The 13,559-nt window shown below is 53.3% G+C and overlaps 1 protein-coding gene across 1 annotated transcript in view; it reads right to left on the bottom strand.

The window, feature by feature from the left end:
* The window catches only part of LOC144720178 (glutathione S-transferase A-like), a 50,796-nt gene that overhangs the window by 34,422 nt on the left and 2,815 nt on the right, over nt 1-13,559 (bottom strand). The gene's annotated exons all lie outside the window — the stretch shown is intronic.

Genomic DNA, 13,559 nt, shown 5'->3' with positions numbered 1-13,559 from the left:
GTAGAAACGATCAAGGATTAATAACAGTAACGTGTGATAATAGGTTTTTCCCTTTTCTGGAAACAAAACAGGTGTTATGATGTTAAAACACCAAACTGAAACCTTTTACAAGGAATCATGTCTGCATCAACCACAATACTTGGTGTCAGAATGGAAACAAAAAACATACTCTGATAATATATGCATTGCCCTTGAAACTGATTGGTCCAAACCAGATAGTTTTCTTTTGAGCCTCCTCTCAAAAGATGTTAGACCAGAGGACGCCAAAAGGCATATGTATATAGTAACGTGTTTAAGCAAACAGATAGTCCACCGCCGGACTATCAAACTAATTTGAAGGCCAATGTATACAAATTATTATCGAGGCTTAACCCCCTCTCATTTCCTACGAGTAAGTACAATGTCAGTAGATCCCCCCCCATACGCAAGCGTACGCATTTGGGTTAACCTCCCCTCCCCCCTCTGTATACGTACGAAATGGATGGCCCCCAAACATAGTCGCCCCCAAACATAGTCGCCCCCATCATTCGCTCAGCGATTGAGAGCGACGCATGGCTCTGAGCCAACCAGACCCCACCACTCCCCGTGATTCGATTATCACGATTCGTGGCTACGATTCCATTTTAAAAAGCAAATCAAATTATATATTTTTAGCACATAGGCTTTCGCGACCAATATTATCAGAGGTTTTTTGGATTATATTGTGTAAATATAAGTGTACCGGTGAAAACATTGTCACTCAAATTGTAAATGTTGTGGGTTTCCTTTCCAACACACCGGCGTGCTGAACTCATAAACAATTGGCACATCTTGTTTATGTGAGAAACCTTTATATTTATGAAATCTAATCCAAAAAACCTCGACTATGGTTATTTAAAAAAAAAATCATGTTATTATTACAGTGCCTTTAGCCAGGTGAGAACTTATATGAGACTAGGATAGTTTCATGCGACATCTCAAATAAACCTCACCACAAAATTGACTGAGGGAGTCACTAAGACCCAGGTTGAGAGTGCAGCAGCTCCAACCAATGCCTTATAGGAGTACAGTCGAATGCACTTGTGAGTACATATACTCATGTTATTATAAATTATTTTGATCTATGAATTGTTTATCGTACGGATTACTATTATATGCACTACTAGCTTTACTACCCAGCTTCGCCCGGGGCTTGGATTCACGACGCCCGGCCGCCTTTGTCTCCCCAGTGACGATGTTCACACCGCACGAGTTAGTCGTTTGAGGCCGAGCCGACGTAGGGGAGGCCCAGGACAGGTTCAAATAATCTTCACCGGTGGTGGCCGTGAGCGGGAATCGAACTCGGGTCGCCGGGTTCGTAGCGCAGCGCGCTAACCACTACACTACCGCCACATAAACGCACACACGCGCTTGCAGCAGACACACACAACTTTCAGGGTGCGGAGGGCAGTAAACGACTGAAATAATAAAGCAATGCTGCGCAAAGAACGCCTTAGACCTGCAACACATTTGTATTTCACTTTACCCGCGATCAGCAGGCACACTCCGATACGCTTCCGCAAACGGGCCACATGACAGATGTGACGTCACAGCTCACTTGCCGTGCAAAATATATGTATTATTGCGCCCCCCCCCCCCGAAAAAATGTACAAAAGTCTATTTTTATAATTTTTGCATGGTGTACAGTAGGCCTTGGCAAGGTAAGGTAATTTACTCTTTTTACCGGGTAAAGGGTAAAGGTGTCGACATGCCAAGGGATAAGGTAAAGGGTAGGGTAAAGGTAGCTCGGAAGAATTACCCGGTAGGGTAAAGGTAGCGCGAAGTATTACCCGGTAAATACAGTAACTAGTTTACCACTAAAAGCTCCGTGGCGCAGTCCGTGGCCTCGATTTAACAATATTTAAAAAAAACTTTATTAAAAACATGCTTTTATTAAATGTACTAATAATGGCAGAACTCCACAACTCCAGGAAGTGGCCCCGAAGCTTGCCATAACGTAAGGGGCCATGGCCAATTACAGCCAACGTCAGTTGACCGTGGACAATTAGACCCAAGCCGAAACATAACATATAAAAAAGAATGTTTAAAAATATATATATTTTTATGATAGAATATAGTCTTGTCATCAGTATGACCATAAGTATACCAAGTTTGCAGTCGATACCACATTAGGAAGTGGGTAAAAATTTAGTTACAAGATTTGAGGATAAAACGAGAACAACGACAACAACAACGACAACAACGAGCGTGTAAAATTGGAATCATCGAGAGTATTCTAAATGAATAAAGCGCTCTACCCAGCATTTACCATTATAAACCTTGTTCATGTGTAGTTTCCTAGTGATTACCCTGTAATCAGGTAATTTGTATGGGGTAAGGGTAAAAGGTAGGGTAAAGATAGGCTCGTTGTTTTTACCTTTTAACATTTACCTTACCTTGCTGAGGCCTAGTGTACAGCCTGGAAAGTACCCACATGGCAAATTTCAAGTTTGTTGTATGTCGGGAAGTACGCTAAACATTTTGAACAGACACAAAATCACAAATTTCCCTTTTATATATATGGATAGACTAGCTTTACTACCCGGCTTCGCTCGGGACTTGGATTCACCACGCCAGGCCGCCTTTGGCTCCCCAGTGGCGATGTTCACACACCACACCAGTTACTCGTTTGAGGCTGAGTTGACCTAGGGGAGGCCTAAGAGCGGTTCCAATAATCGTCACTGGTAGTGGCCGTGAGCGAGAATGAAACTCGGGTCGCCGGGTTCGTGGCGCAGCGCGCGAATCGCTACGCAGTCACTGCCCGCCCCCACACACAGGATAAAGACAAAGATCCCCCATGTAGCCTGTGAGTCTGTAGGGGGCAAGTGCTTTTAGCGAGCACCTATGAAGGCCGGCACGGCACACGAGGGGGTGGGTGGCCAGCACCACGGCTGGCCGCCTTTGTCTCCCCAGTGGCGATGATCACACAGCACACCAGTCACTCGTTGGAAGCCGAGTCGACCGAGGGGAGGCCCAGGACCGGTTAAAATGATCGTCACCGGTGGTGGCCATGAGCGGGAATCGAACTTTGGCCACCGGGTTCGTAGCGCAGCGCAGCGCGCTAACCACTACACTACCACTCCCCCCACACACAAACGCGCGGGCGGCCATAGGTCCACATACACGCGCTTGCTGCAGACACACACAACTTTCAGGGTGCGTACGGCAGTAAACGACTTAAATAATAAAGCAATGCTGCACAAAGAACGCTTTAGACCTGAAACACATTTGTATGGCACTGTACCCACGGAGGGTTGGGGGGGTGCGTGACGTGAGGCAGGCACACTGCGTGACGCTTCTGCATGCGGGTCACATGACAGATGTGACGTCACAGCTCACATGCCGTGCGAAATATATCCATTATTGCGCCCGCCCCCCCCAAAACACAAAAGTCTATTTTTATACTTTCTGCATTGTGTATAGTCTGGAAGCTAACCACATGCCCTATTTTGTTGCATGTCGGGAAGTATGCTCAACATTTTGAACAGACACACAATCACAACTTTGCCTTTTATATATATGGAGATATATATAGACTTGCCTTACTACCCGGCTTCGCCCGGGACTTGGATTCTTGTCTTGGATCAATACATGGCCTACATGGAGGGTGGGGGGATCGGGATGCGTGACGTCAGCTGGCACACTGCATAATGCTGCTGCATGCGGTGACATCCCAGATGTGACGTCACCACTCACTTGCCGTGCAAAATTTATCCATTATATTGTCCCCCCCCCCCCTAAAATACAAAAGTCTATTTTAATACTTTTTGCATTGTGTACAGTCTGGAAGCTACCCACATGCCAAATTTCAAGTTTGTTGCATGTTGAAAGGTATGCTAAACATTTTGAACAGACAGACATTCACAAATTTCACTTTTATATATATAGATGATAGATGATGATGGCTAGCTTTACTACCCCGCTTCACCCGTGACTTGGATTCACCACGTACGGCCGCCTTTGTCTCCCCAGTTGCGGAAACCTATCCCTATATATATGTAGTGGTTTAACACGCGCCAAGGGGGAAAATTGCACACACGTGCGTGTGGGGTACAGTGGGGGCATATCGGGACAAGCAGCTGTTACCAGGGGCCAAAGGGTAAGTCGGAGACAGCCCGTCGAGCAATTAGGGATGCAGGGCTGCGATTGGCTGGTTTATGTTGTTGACTCTGAGTGGCGCCTACAAGTCTGGGAAAGGAGACAGGTGGCAGCGGGGGCTGGGGGACGAGGGGCGTCGGGGGGAAGCCAACTAATTAATTGGGAATTAATAAGGGCGGGGATAAATAGAAGGGAGTTTTGGAGTTGTGGGGAGTTGGAGTGGAGTCATGCCTGGGAGTGGATGCAGATAGTCGGAGCTGAAGACAGGGAGTAACAGAAGTATAGGGTAGCAGTGGAGTAACAGAAGTATAGAGTTGCAGTGGAATAACAAAAGAAGCATAGAGTAGCAGTGGAGTGAAGGAAGAAGTATCATGTAGCGGCTGGAGTGAGACGGGGAGACCGTGAGAGAGCGGCTGGAGTGAGACGGGGAGACCACGAGAGAGCGGCTGGAGTGAGATGGGGAGACCGCGAGAGAGCGGCTGGAGTGAGACGGAGAAGCCGTGAGAGAGCGGCTGGAGCGAGACGGAGAAGCCGCGAGAGAGAGGTTGGAGTGAGACGGAGAAGCCGCAAGAGAGTGGCTGGAGTGAGACGGGGAGACCGCGAGAGAGCGGCTGGAGTGAGACGGGGAGACCGCGAGAGAGCGGCTGGAGGGAGACGGGGAGACCACGAGAGAGCGGCTGGAGTGAGACGGAGAAGCCGCGAGAGAGTGGCTGGAGTGAGACGGGGAGACCGAGAGAGAGCGGCTGGAGTGAGACGGGGAGACCGAGAGAGAGCGGCTGGAGTGAAACTGGGAGACCGAGAGAGAGCGGCTGGAGTGAGACTGGGAGACCGCGAGAGAGCGGCTGGAGTGAGACGGGGAGACCGAGAGAGAATGGCTGGAGTGAGACGGGGAGACCGCGAGAGAGCGGCTGGAGTGAGACGGGGAGACCGCGAGAGAGCGGCTGGAGTGAGACGGGGAGACCGCGAGAGAGCGGCTGGAGTGAGACGGGGAGACCACGAGAGAGCAACTAGAGTGAGACGGGGAGACCGCTAGAGAGCGGCTGGAGTGAGATGGGGAGACCGCTAGAGAGCGGCTGGAGTGAGACGGGGAGACCGCTAGAGAGCGGCTGGAGTGAGATGGGGAGACCGCGACAGAGCGGCTGGAGTGAGACGGGGAGACCGCGAGAGAGCGGCTGGAGTGAGACGGGGAGACCGCGAGAGAGCGGCTGGAGTGAGACTGGGAGACCGCGAGAGAGCGGCTGGAGTGAGACGGGGAGACCGAGAGAGAGCGGCTGGAGTGAGACGGAGAAGCCGTGAGAGAGAGGCTGGAGTGAGACGGAGAAGCCAGAAGAGAGTGGCTGGAGTGAGACGGGGAGACCGCGAGAGAGCGGCTGGAGTGAGACGGGGAGACCGAGAGAGAGCGGCTGGAGTGAAACTGGGAGACCGCGAGAGAGCGGCTGGAGTGAGACGGGGAAGCCGCGAGAGAGAGGATGGAGTGAGACGGAGAAGCCGGAAGAGAGTGGCTGGAGTGAGACGGGGAGACCGCGAGAAAGCGGCTGGAGTGAGACGGAGAAGCCGCGAGAGAGTGGCTGGAGTGAGATGGGGAGACCGGTAGAGAGAGGCTGGAGTGAGACGGGGAGACCGCGAGAGAGGCTGGAGTGAGACGGGGAGACCGCGAGAGAGCGGCTGGAGTGAGACGGGGAGACCGAGAGAGAGCGGCTGGAGTGAGACTGGGAGACCGTGAGAGAGCGGCTGGAGCGAGACGGAGAAGCCGCGAGAGAGAGGCTGGAGTGAGACAGAGAAGCCGGAAGAGAGTGGCTGGAGTGAGACGGGGAGACCGCGAGAGACGCTGGAGTGAGACGGGGAGACCGCGAGAGAGCGGCTGGAGTGAGACGGGGAGACCGCGAGAGAGCGGCTGGAGTGAGACGGGGAGACCGCGAGAGAGCGGCTGGAGTGAGACGGGGAGACCGCGAGGAAGCGGCTGGAGTGAGACTGGGAGACCGCGAGAGAGCGGCTGGAGTGAGACGGGGAGACCGCGAGAGAGCGGCTGGAGTGAGACGGAAAAGCCGCGAGAGAGTGGCTGGAGTGAGACGGGGAGACCGATAGAGAGTGGCTGGAGTGAGACGGGGAGACCGATAGAGAGAGGCTGGAGTGAGACGGGGAGACCGCGAGAGAAGCTGGAGTGAGACGGGGAGACCGCGAGAGAGCGGCTGGAGTGAGACGGGGAGACCGCGAGGAAGCGGCTGGAGTGAGACTGGGAGACCGCGAGAGAGCGGCTGGAGTGAGACGGGGAGACCGCGAGAGAGCGGCTGGAGTGAGACGGAAAAGCCGCGAGAGAGTGGCTGGAGTGAGACGGGGAGACCGATAGAGAGTGGCTGGAGTGAGACGGGGAGACCGATAGAGAGAGGCTGGAGTGAGACGGGGAGACCGCGAGAGAAGCTGGAGTGAGACGGGGAGACCGCGAGAGAGCGGCTGGAGTGAGACGGGGAGACCGAGAAAGAGCGGCTGAAGTGAGACTGGGAGACCGCGAGAGAGCGGCTGGAGTGAGACGGAGAAGCCGTGAGAGAGCGGCTGGAGTGAGACGGGGAGACCGCGAGAGAGCGGCTGGAGTGAGACGGGGAGACCGCGAGAGAGCGGCTGGAGTGAGACGGGGAGACCGCGAGAGAGCGGCTGGAGTGAGACTGGGAGACCGCGAGAGAGCGGCTGGAATGAGACGGGGAGACGAGTGAGGCCAAGAGACCGCGAGAGGGCGGCTGGACTGTGACGGAGGAGTGGAGAGGAGAGTCGGGAGAGATGGCAGAGTGGAGCGAGCGAGACCGGCGGAGCGCGGTGAGCAAGCGAAGAACGCGCCGGAGAATGTTATGGAAATGTGCTGCGGTAGTAGAAATAAAGTGATGACAGAAAAGCAAGAAGTTGTCCACGTAAACTACAGCACTACATATACAATGGTATAATGACCCCTTTTAGCATCGATTTGATTAATGCTACATTCTCCAGCAACGCATTTTGAATGCTAAGAGAGGTCTACTTATACTTTAAAAAGTGACACACTTGCAGATATACATTTAATTATAGCACACCTTTATGAAAGAGGGAAAACACGTGTAATTGGAAATGACAATTTCAGCAATCCTGGTTATATGGAAGATCCTTGAATATCACGGGTTTATTGTTCGCGGTTTCGGCCTATGGCGGGCAACTTCTTTGTTATATTTTAGCTATTGTGAGGGTTAGTTTTGGCCTTTTGCAGATAAACTGTACCCAGAAGTACTGTATCATTTGATGATACTGTGGGGCGGGGCGGGCGAGCAACACGAGACAGTCGGTGGCACCTGAACCTTTGCCGTGCAAGCATCTCGTGGACAAAAACAAAGACGCCGAGTATAGCCTAGACATCGACTGTTGGGGCAAATGCTGTTAGCGAGCACCAAAGAAGGTTGGCATGGTACACGAGGAGATAGGTGGCTGGCACCACACCCAGCCACCTTTGTCTCTCTCGTGGCAACATTTACACATCGCACCAGGTACTCATTTAAGACTGAGTTGCCCTAGGGGAAACCCATAACCGGTTCAGATAATCTTCACTTGTGTTTTCCTTTAACGGAAATCAAACTCGGGTCAGCAGGTTCATAATGTGGTGTGCAAACCGCTACACCACCGCTCCCTCCAAGCATCTCGTGAACAAAGACAAAGATGCCCCAATATGGCCTTTAACAGACTGTTGGGGCAAGAGCTGTTAGTGAGTAGTGCCTATGAAGGCCAGTACGGTACATGAGGGAGTAGATGGCCAGCACCACGTTACACCGCCTTTGTCTCCCCAGTGGCGATGTGTACTCCACCGCAGTAGGCACTCATTATGGTCCGAGTCGACCTAGAGGAGGCCCAGGACGGGTTCAGATATTTGTCACGGGTGTTGGGCATGAGCGGGAATCGAACGAGTCGCTGAGTTCATCGCGCAACACAATAACCATAACACGACCACTTCCCACTCGGGGATAAACACACACACACCCGTTTTGGATCATTATCATTAGTAAATATAGTATTTATTCAGTATTTATGCTATTTATTGTCAAGGAATGTTTTTTGTAAAATAGTTTTGTGTGTATATTTCAATAACTTTGCTTTCATTTATTTAGCATACCGTGCAGTGCTCATTTCAATTGTGATGTCTATTTTTGGATGCAGTGTACCTAACCCCATTATTAAGGTAATATATAAGTATTAGATATTGCGGTTTTGGCTTTCGCGGCACTTTCCAAGAATGTAACCCCCACGATATTCAAGGGTCTCCTATATCATGGACAAATACCCAGTAAATCCTCCTATTCCAGAGAGGGGGAGAGCCTTTCCAGTTATGGGGGCGGGGGGGTATCCTGCAAATGATAAAATAATGAATGCTTATTTCCTTTTATTTAACCTTGCACATAAATAATAGATAACACATTTAATCAGCGCTTAATATCAAGATTCATAATTGGTTTCTTTTGGGTTAGAGCATGTAAACATGTCTAGCTAAGCAGTTACATTTCATACGTAATTATTACGAGAAGATTTCGGGCCTAAGTCCTGCAGAGGCGCTTTTGGGGGCCTTTGGTCTTCACTTGTAACCTATAAAGGCTAACCTAAGGCTAAGGTTAGCCATTAAAGTAAAATATACATTGTAAACTACTATAATAACATTCAGATTTTTTTTTGTATTTCAATAGCAGCATAATAATGTTAACAATCTCTTTATAGACCACATTATCCATGTATGTTCCATCTTTGTCTGGAAATGATGCCTTCTGAGCCAGAATCTTGATGGCTTTGCTGGTTCCAACGCACGAGTTTGCCATGGACGAGAGATTTTTATTTGTGTTACCTGTGTAGTGGTGATAACTACTCGCTGTTCGCAAGCTGTGAGAGAGCGGATCGTAAACAAGGTTTTCCCGCTCAATCAAACGGTCAGGGTCAAATGGGATGAGGCACAGGTTGACTGGGACTTGCAGGTCCCGGGGGTCCTCGCCACGTACAGAATGGCCCCCCATGCAGCTATGGGATTTTCCCCATTTTATCTGATGTACGGTCGGGAGGCCGATCCGCCCATGGAGACTCAGCTGGGACTTTCCGTGCCACGGCCTAATTCCAAGTTGGCCGACCATATTAAATTTAACATTGCAAAACTGGCCGAGGCACGGGAGGCCGCACGGCTTAATTCGAGGTCTCGCCAAATCGCCAACGAGCGCTTGCGTGCACGGAAGGTGTCCGTGCACAATTGGAAACCGGGCGATAGGGCCTGGCTGCACTGCCCTCATGCACCTTTGGCTACGTCGCCTAAATTATTGAGGCCATGGCGGGGACCCGTGGAGGTCGTGCGGGTTGCACGCCCCCAGTGTGTTCAGATAAAATGGGGAAAGCGCCGTTGGTACGTTCACCCCTCCCGGCTGAAACCGTTCTCGCCACCATATGGCCTTCCTTTATGTCGTGAGGACCGAGCATGTGATGTGACCGACGACCTGGGGAGGGAAATGTCTCCGCCTGATCCTCACATGTTTTCGCCTGATCCGCTCCCAGGTGTCTCGGAACTGACGGCTGCCGACCACCGGTGACCGGATCCCCGCGGCACGGCCGGTTCTTCCAGGCCCGAACCGTGCCTTCCTGGGCTGCCGGAGCCACCGGACGGTCGACAGCGTCCCGTCCCGTACGACGGACCGGCCAGGCGGACTCGCGCTAGGTCGCGCAACTTTTCCTGACCAAATAAATGAGGTGGGGGTGCGGGACGACGCGGCCGGATCGTCTCGTCACGACGTTCCCCGTCCGTTCGACCGCTCTATCGGTCCGTTCAAGGAGCGAGCGGAAAGGGGATCGGTAGTCAAGGAGACACTGGACATGTCGGGTTTTTTTTTTAAATAACTTTTATTGTGTTGCTCGTCGGTTTGTATATAGGTCGTTGTTGTGTTGTGTTGTTGTGTTGCGTTGTGGTTGTGTTACGGGGCACACTTGGGGAGTGGGGTTTTTTTTGTTGTTTTAGCAGCCGGGCCGGCTGCGAGCTATGTGGGAGGGGGTGATGTAGGGGTGATACGCGCTGGCAGTAGGGATCGTGGGGCAGCGCGTGGTGATTGGCTGTGTAGTGGTGACGCGCGCTGACAGTGATGAATCGTGTGGCAGCGCGTGGTGATTGGTCAACTAGGGTGGGTGCTCACATCGCCGTCCGCATAGGCTCCGTCTCCTCAGGAGCGGAGGACTATAAAAGGCGGTGCGCGCGGGCGCTCGGGGAGTTGGTGACCAGTGAAGACGGAAGACAGAGGAGGAAGAGATAGGGCCCTGAGACCCCTAGTCCCGCTGTCCTTGTAAGGACCGGGACCCTGTGTGGCTCAGAGGCGGGACCTTGGGACCCGGGGCCGGACGTCCGTGTGAGGGCCGGGCCGCGGGACCCAGTGGTCGTGACCCATACCCAAGCTGGGGTGGGTCGGTAGGTTCCCCTGGATGCTACGGGGCTGGAGAGCCCGTGTGTGTGTAGCCGGGTGGAACGTGTAGCGTGAGCTGTAGTGACCACACGTGTTATTGTGGCAAAGACAAGTGTTAATAAAGTGTGCTACCCGTCAAGTGGTCTCCCGCCGTAATTTACAATATTACAAGTGTGTGGTGAGTGTGTGGTGAGTGTGTTGTGACCTGCAGTGGGGTGAGTGGGTGGTGAGTGTGTTGTGACCTGCAGTGGGGTGAGTGGGTGGTGAGTGTGTTGTGACCTGCAGTGGGGTGAGTGGGTGGTGAGTGTGTTGTGACCTGCAGTGGGGAGAGTGGGTGGTGAGTGTGTTGTGACCTACAGTGGGGTGAGTGGGTGGTGAGTGTGTTGTGACCTGCAGTGGGGTGAGTGGGTGGTGAGTGTGTTGTGACCTGCAGTGGGGTGAGTGGGTGGTGAGTGTGTTGTGACCTGCAGTGGGGTGAGTCCGTGGTGAGTGTGTGGTGAATGTGTTGTGAACTGCAGTGGGGTGAGTGCGTGGTGAGTGTGTGGTGAGTGTGTTGTGAACTGCAGTGGGGTGAGTGGGTGGTGAGTGTGTTGTGACCTGCAGTGGGGTGAGTGGGTGGTGAGTGTGTTGTGACCTGGAGTGGGGTGAGTGGGTGGTGAGTGTGTTGTGACCTGCAGTGGGGCGAGTGGGTGGTGAGTGTGTTGTGACCTGCAGTGGGGCGAGTGGGTGGTGAGTGTGTTGTGACCTGCAGTGGGGTGAGTGGGTGGTGAGTGTGTTGTAACCTGCAGTGGGGTGAGTGGGTGGTGAGTGTGTTGTGACCTGCAGTGGGGAGAGTGGGTGGTGAGTGTGTTGTGACCTACAGTGGGGTGAGTGGGTGGTGAGTGTGTTGTGACTTGCAGTGGGGTGAGTGGGTGGTGAGTGTGTTGTGACCTGCAGTGGGGTGAGTGGGTGGTGAGTGTGTTGTGACCTGGAGTGGGGTGAGTGGGTGGCGAGTGTGTTGTGACCTGAAGTGGAGTGAGTGGGTGGTGAGTGTGTGGTGAGTGTGTGGTGAGTGTGTGGTGAGTGTGTGGTGAGTGTGTGGTGAGTGTGTTGTGACCTGCAGTGGGGTGAGTGCGTGGTGAGTGCGTGGTGAGTGTGTAGTGAGTGTGTTGTGACCTGCAGTGGGGTAAGTGCGTGTCGAGTGTGTGGTGGGTGTGTTGTGACCTGCAGTGGGGTAAGTGGGTGGTGAGTGTGTTGTGACCTGCAGTGGGGTGAGTGGGTGGTGAGTGTGTTGTGACCTGCAGTGGGGTGAGTGTGTTGCGACCTGCAGTGGGGTGAGTGGGTGGTGAGTGTGTTGTGACCTGCAGTGGGGTGAGTGGGTGGTGAGTGTGTTGTGACCTGCAGTGGGGTGAGTGGGTGGTGAGTGTGCTGTGACCTGCAGTGGGGAGAGTGGGTGGTGAGTGTGTTGTGACCTACAGTGGGGTGAGTGGGTGGTGAGTGTGTTGTGACCTGCAGTGGGGTGAGTGGGTGGTGAGTGTGTTGTGACCTGCAGTGGGGTGAGTGGGTGGTGAGTGTGTTGTGACCTGGAGTGGGGTGAGTGGGTGGCGAGTGTGTTGTGACCTGAAGTGGAGTGAGTGGGTGGTGAGTGTGTGGTGAGTGTGTGGTGAGTGTGTGGTGAGTGTGTGGTGAGTGTGTGGTGAGTGTGTTGTGACCTGCAGTGGGGTGAGTGCGTGGTGAGTGCGTGGTGAGTGTGTAGTAAGTGTGTTGTGACCTGCAGTGGGGTAAGTGCGTGTCGAGTGTGTGGTGGGGGTGTTGTGACCTGCAGTGGGGTGAGTGGGTGGTGAGTGTGTTGTGACCTGCAGTGGGGTGAGTGCGTGGTGAGTGTGTGGTTGGTGTGTTGTGACCTGCAGTGGGGTGAGTGGGTAGTGAGTGTGTTGTGACCTGCAGTGGGGTGAGTGGGTAGTGAGTGTGTTGTGACCTGCAGTGGGGTGAGTGGGTGGTGAGTGTGTTGTGACCTGCAGTGGGGTGAGTGGGTGGTGAGTGTGTTGTGACCTGCAGTGGGGTGAGTGGGTGGTGAGTGTGTTGTTACCTGCTGTGGGGTGAGTGTGTTGCGACCTGCAGTGGGGTGAGTGGGTGGTGAGTTTGTTGTGACCTGCAGTGGGGTGAGTGGGTGGTCAGTGGGTGGTGAGTGTGTTGTGAACTGCAGTGGGCTGAGTGCGTGGTTAGTGCGTGGTTAGTGCGTGGTGAGTGCGTGGTGAGTGTGTGGTGAGTGTGTTGTGACCTGCAGTGGGGTGAGTGCGTGGTGAATGTGTGGTGGGTGTGTTGTGACCTGCAGTGGGGTGAGTGTGTTGTGACCTGCAGTGGGGTGAGTGGGTGGTGAGTGTGTTGTGACCTGCAGTGGGGTGAGTGGGTGGTGAGTGTGTTGTGACCTGCAGTGGGGTGAGTGGGTGGTGAGTGTGTTGTGACCTGCAGTGGGGTGAGTGGGTGGTGTGTTGTGACCTGGAGTGGGGTGAGTGGGTGGTGAGTGTGTTGTGACCTGGAATGGGGTGAGTGGGTGGTGTGTGGTGAGTGTGTTGTGACCTGCAGTGGGGCGAGTGGGTGGTGAGTGTGTTGTGACCTGCAGTGGGGTGAGTGAGTGGTGAGTGTGTTGTGACCTGCAGTGGGGTGAGTGGGTGGTGTGTTGTGACCTGGAGTGGGGTGAGTGTGTGGTGAGTGTGTTGTGACCTGCAGTGGGGTAAGTGCGTGTCGAGTGTGTGGTGGGTGTGTTGTGACCTGCAGTGGGGTGAGTGGGTGGTGTGTTGTGACCTGGAGTGGGGTGAGTGTGTAGTGAGTGTGTTGTGACCTGCAGTGGGGTAAGTGCGTGTCGAGTGTGTGGTGGGTGTGTTGTGACCTGCAGTGGGGTGAGTGGGTGGTGAGTGTGTTGTGACCTAAAGTGGGGTGAGTGCGTGGTGAGTGTGTGGTGGGTGTGTTGTGACCTGCAGTGGGGTGAGTGGGTAGTGAGTGTGTTGTGACCTGCAGTGGGGTGAGTGGGTGGTG

This window comes from Lampetra planeri, chromosome 8 (genome assembly GCF_965212315.1).
Source record: "Lampetra planeri chromosome 8, kcLamPlan1.2.h2, whole genome shotgun sequence".
Taxonomy (NCBI): domain Eukaryota; kingdom Metazoa; phylum Chordata; class Hyperoartia; order Petromyzontiformes; family Petromyzontidae; genus Lampetra; species Lampetra planeri.
Note: the sequence above shows the minus strand (reverse complement) of the source record. Positions and strands in the feature narration are given on the sequence as shown.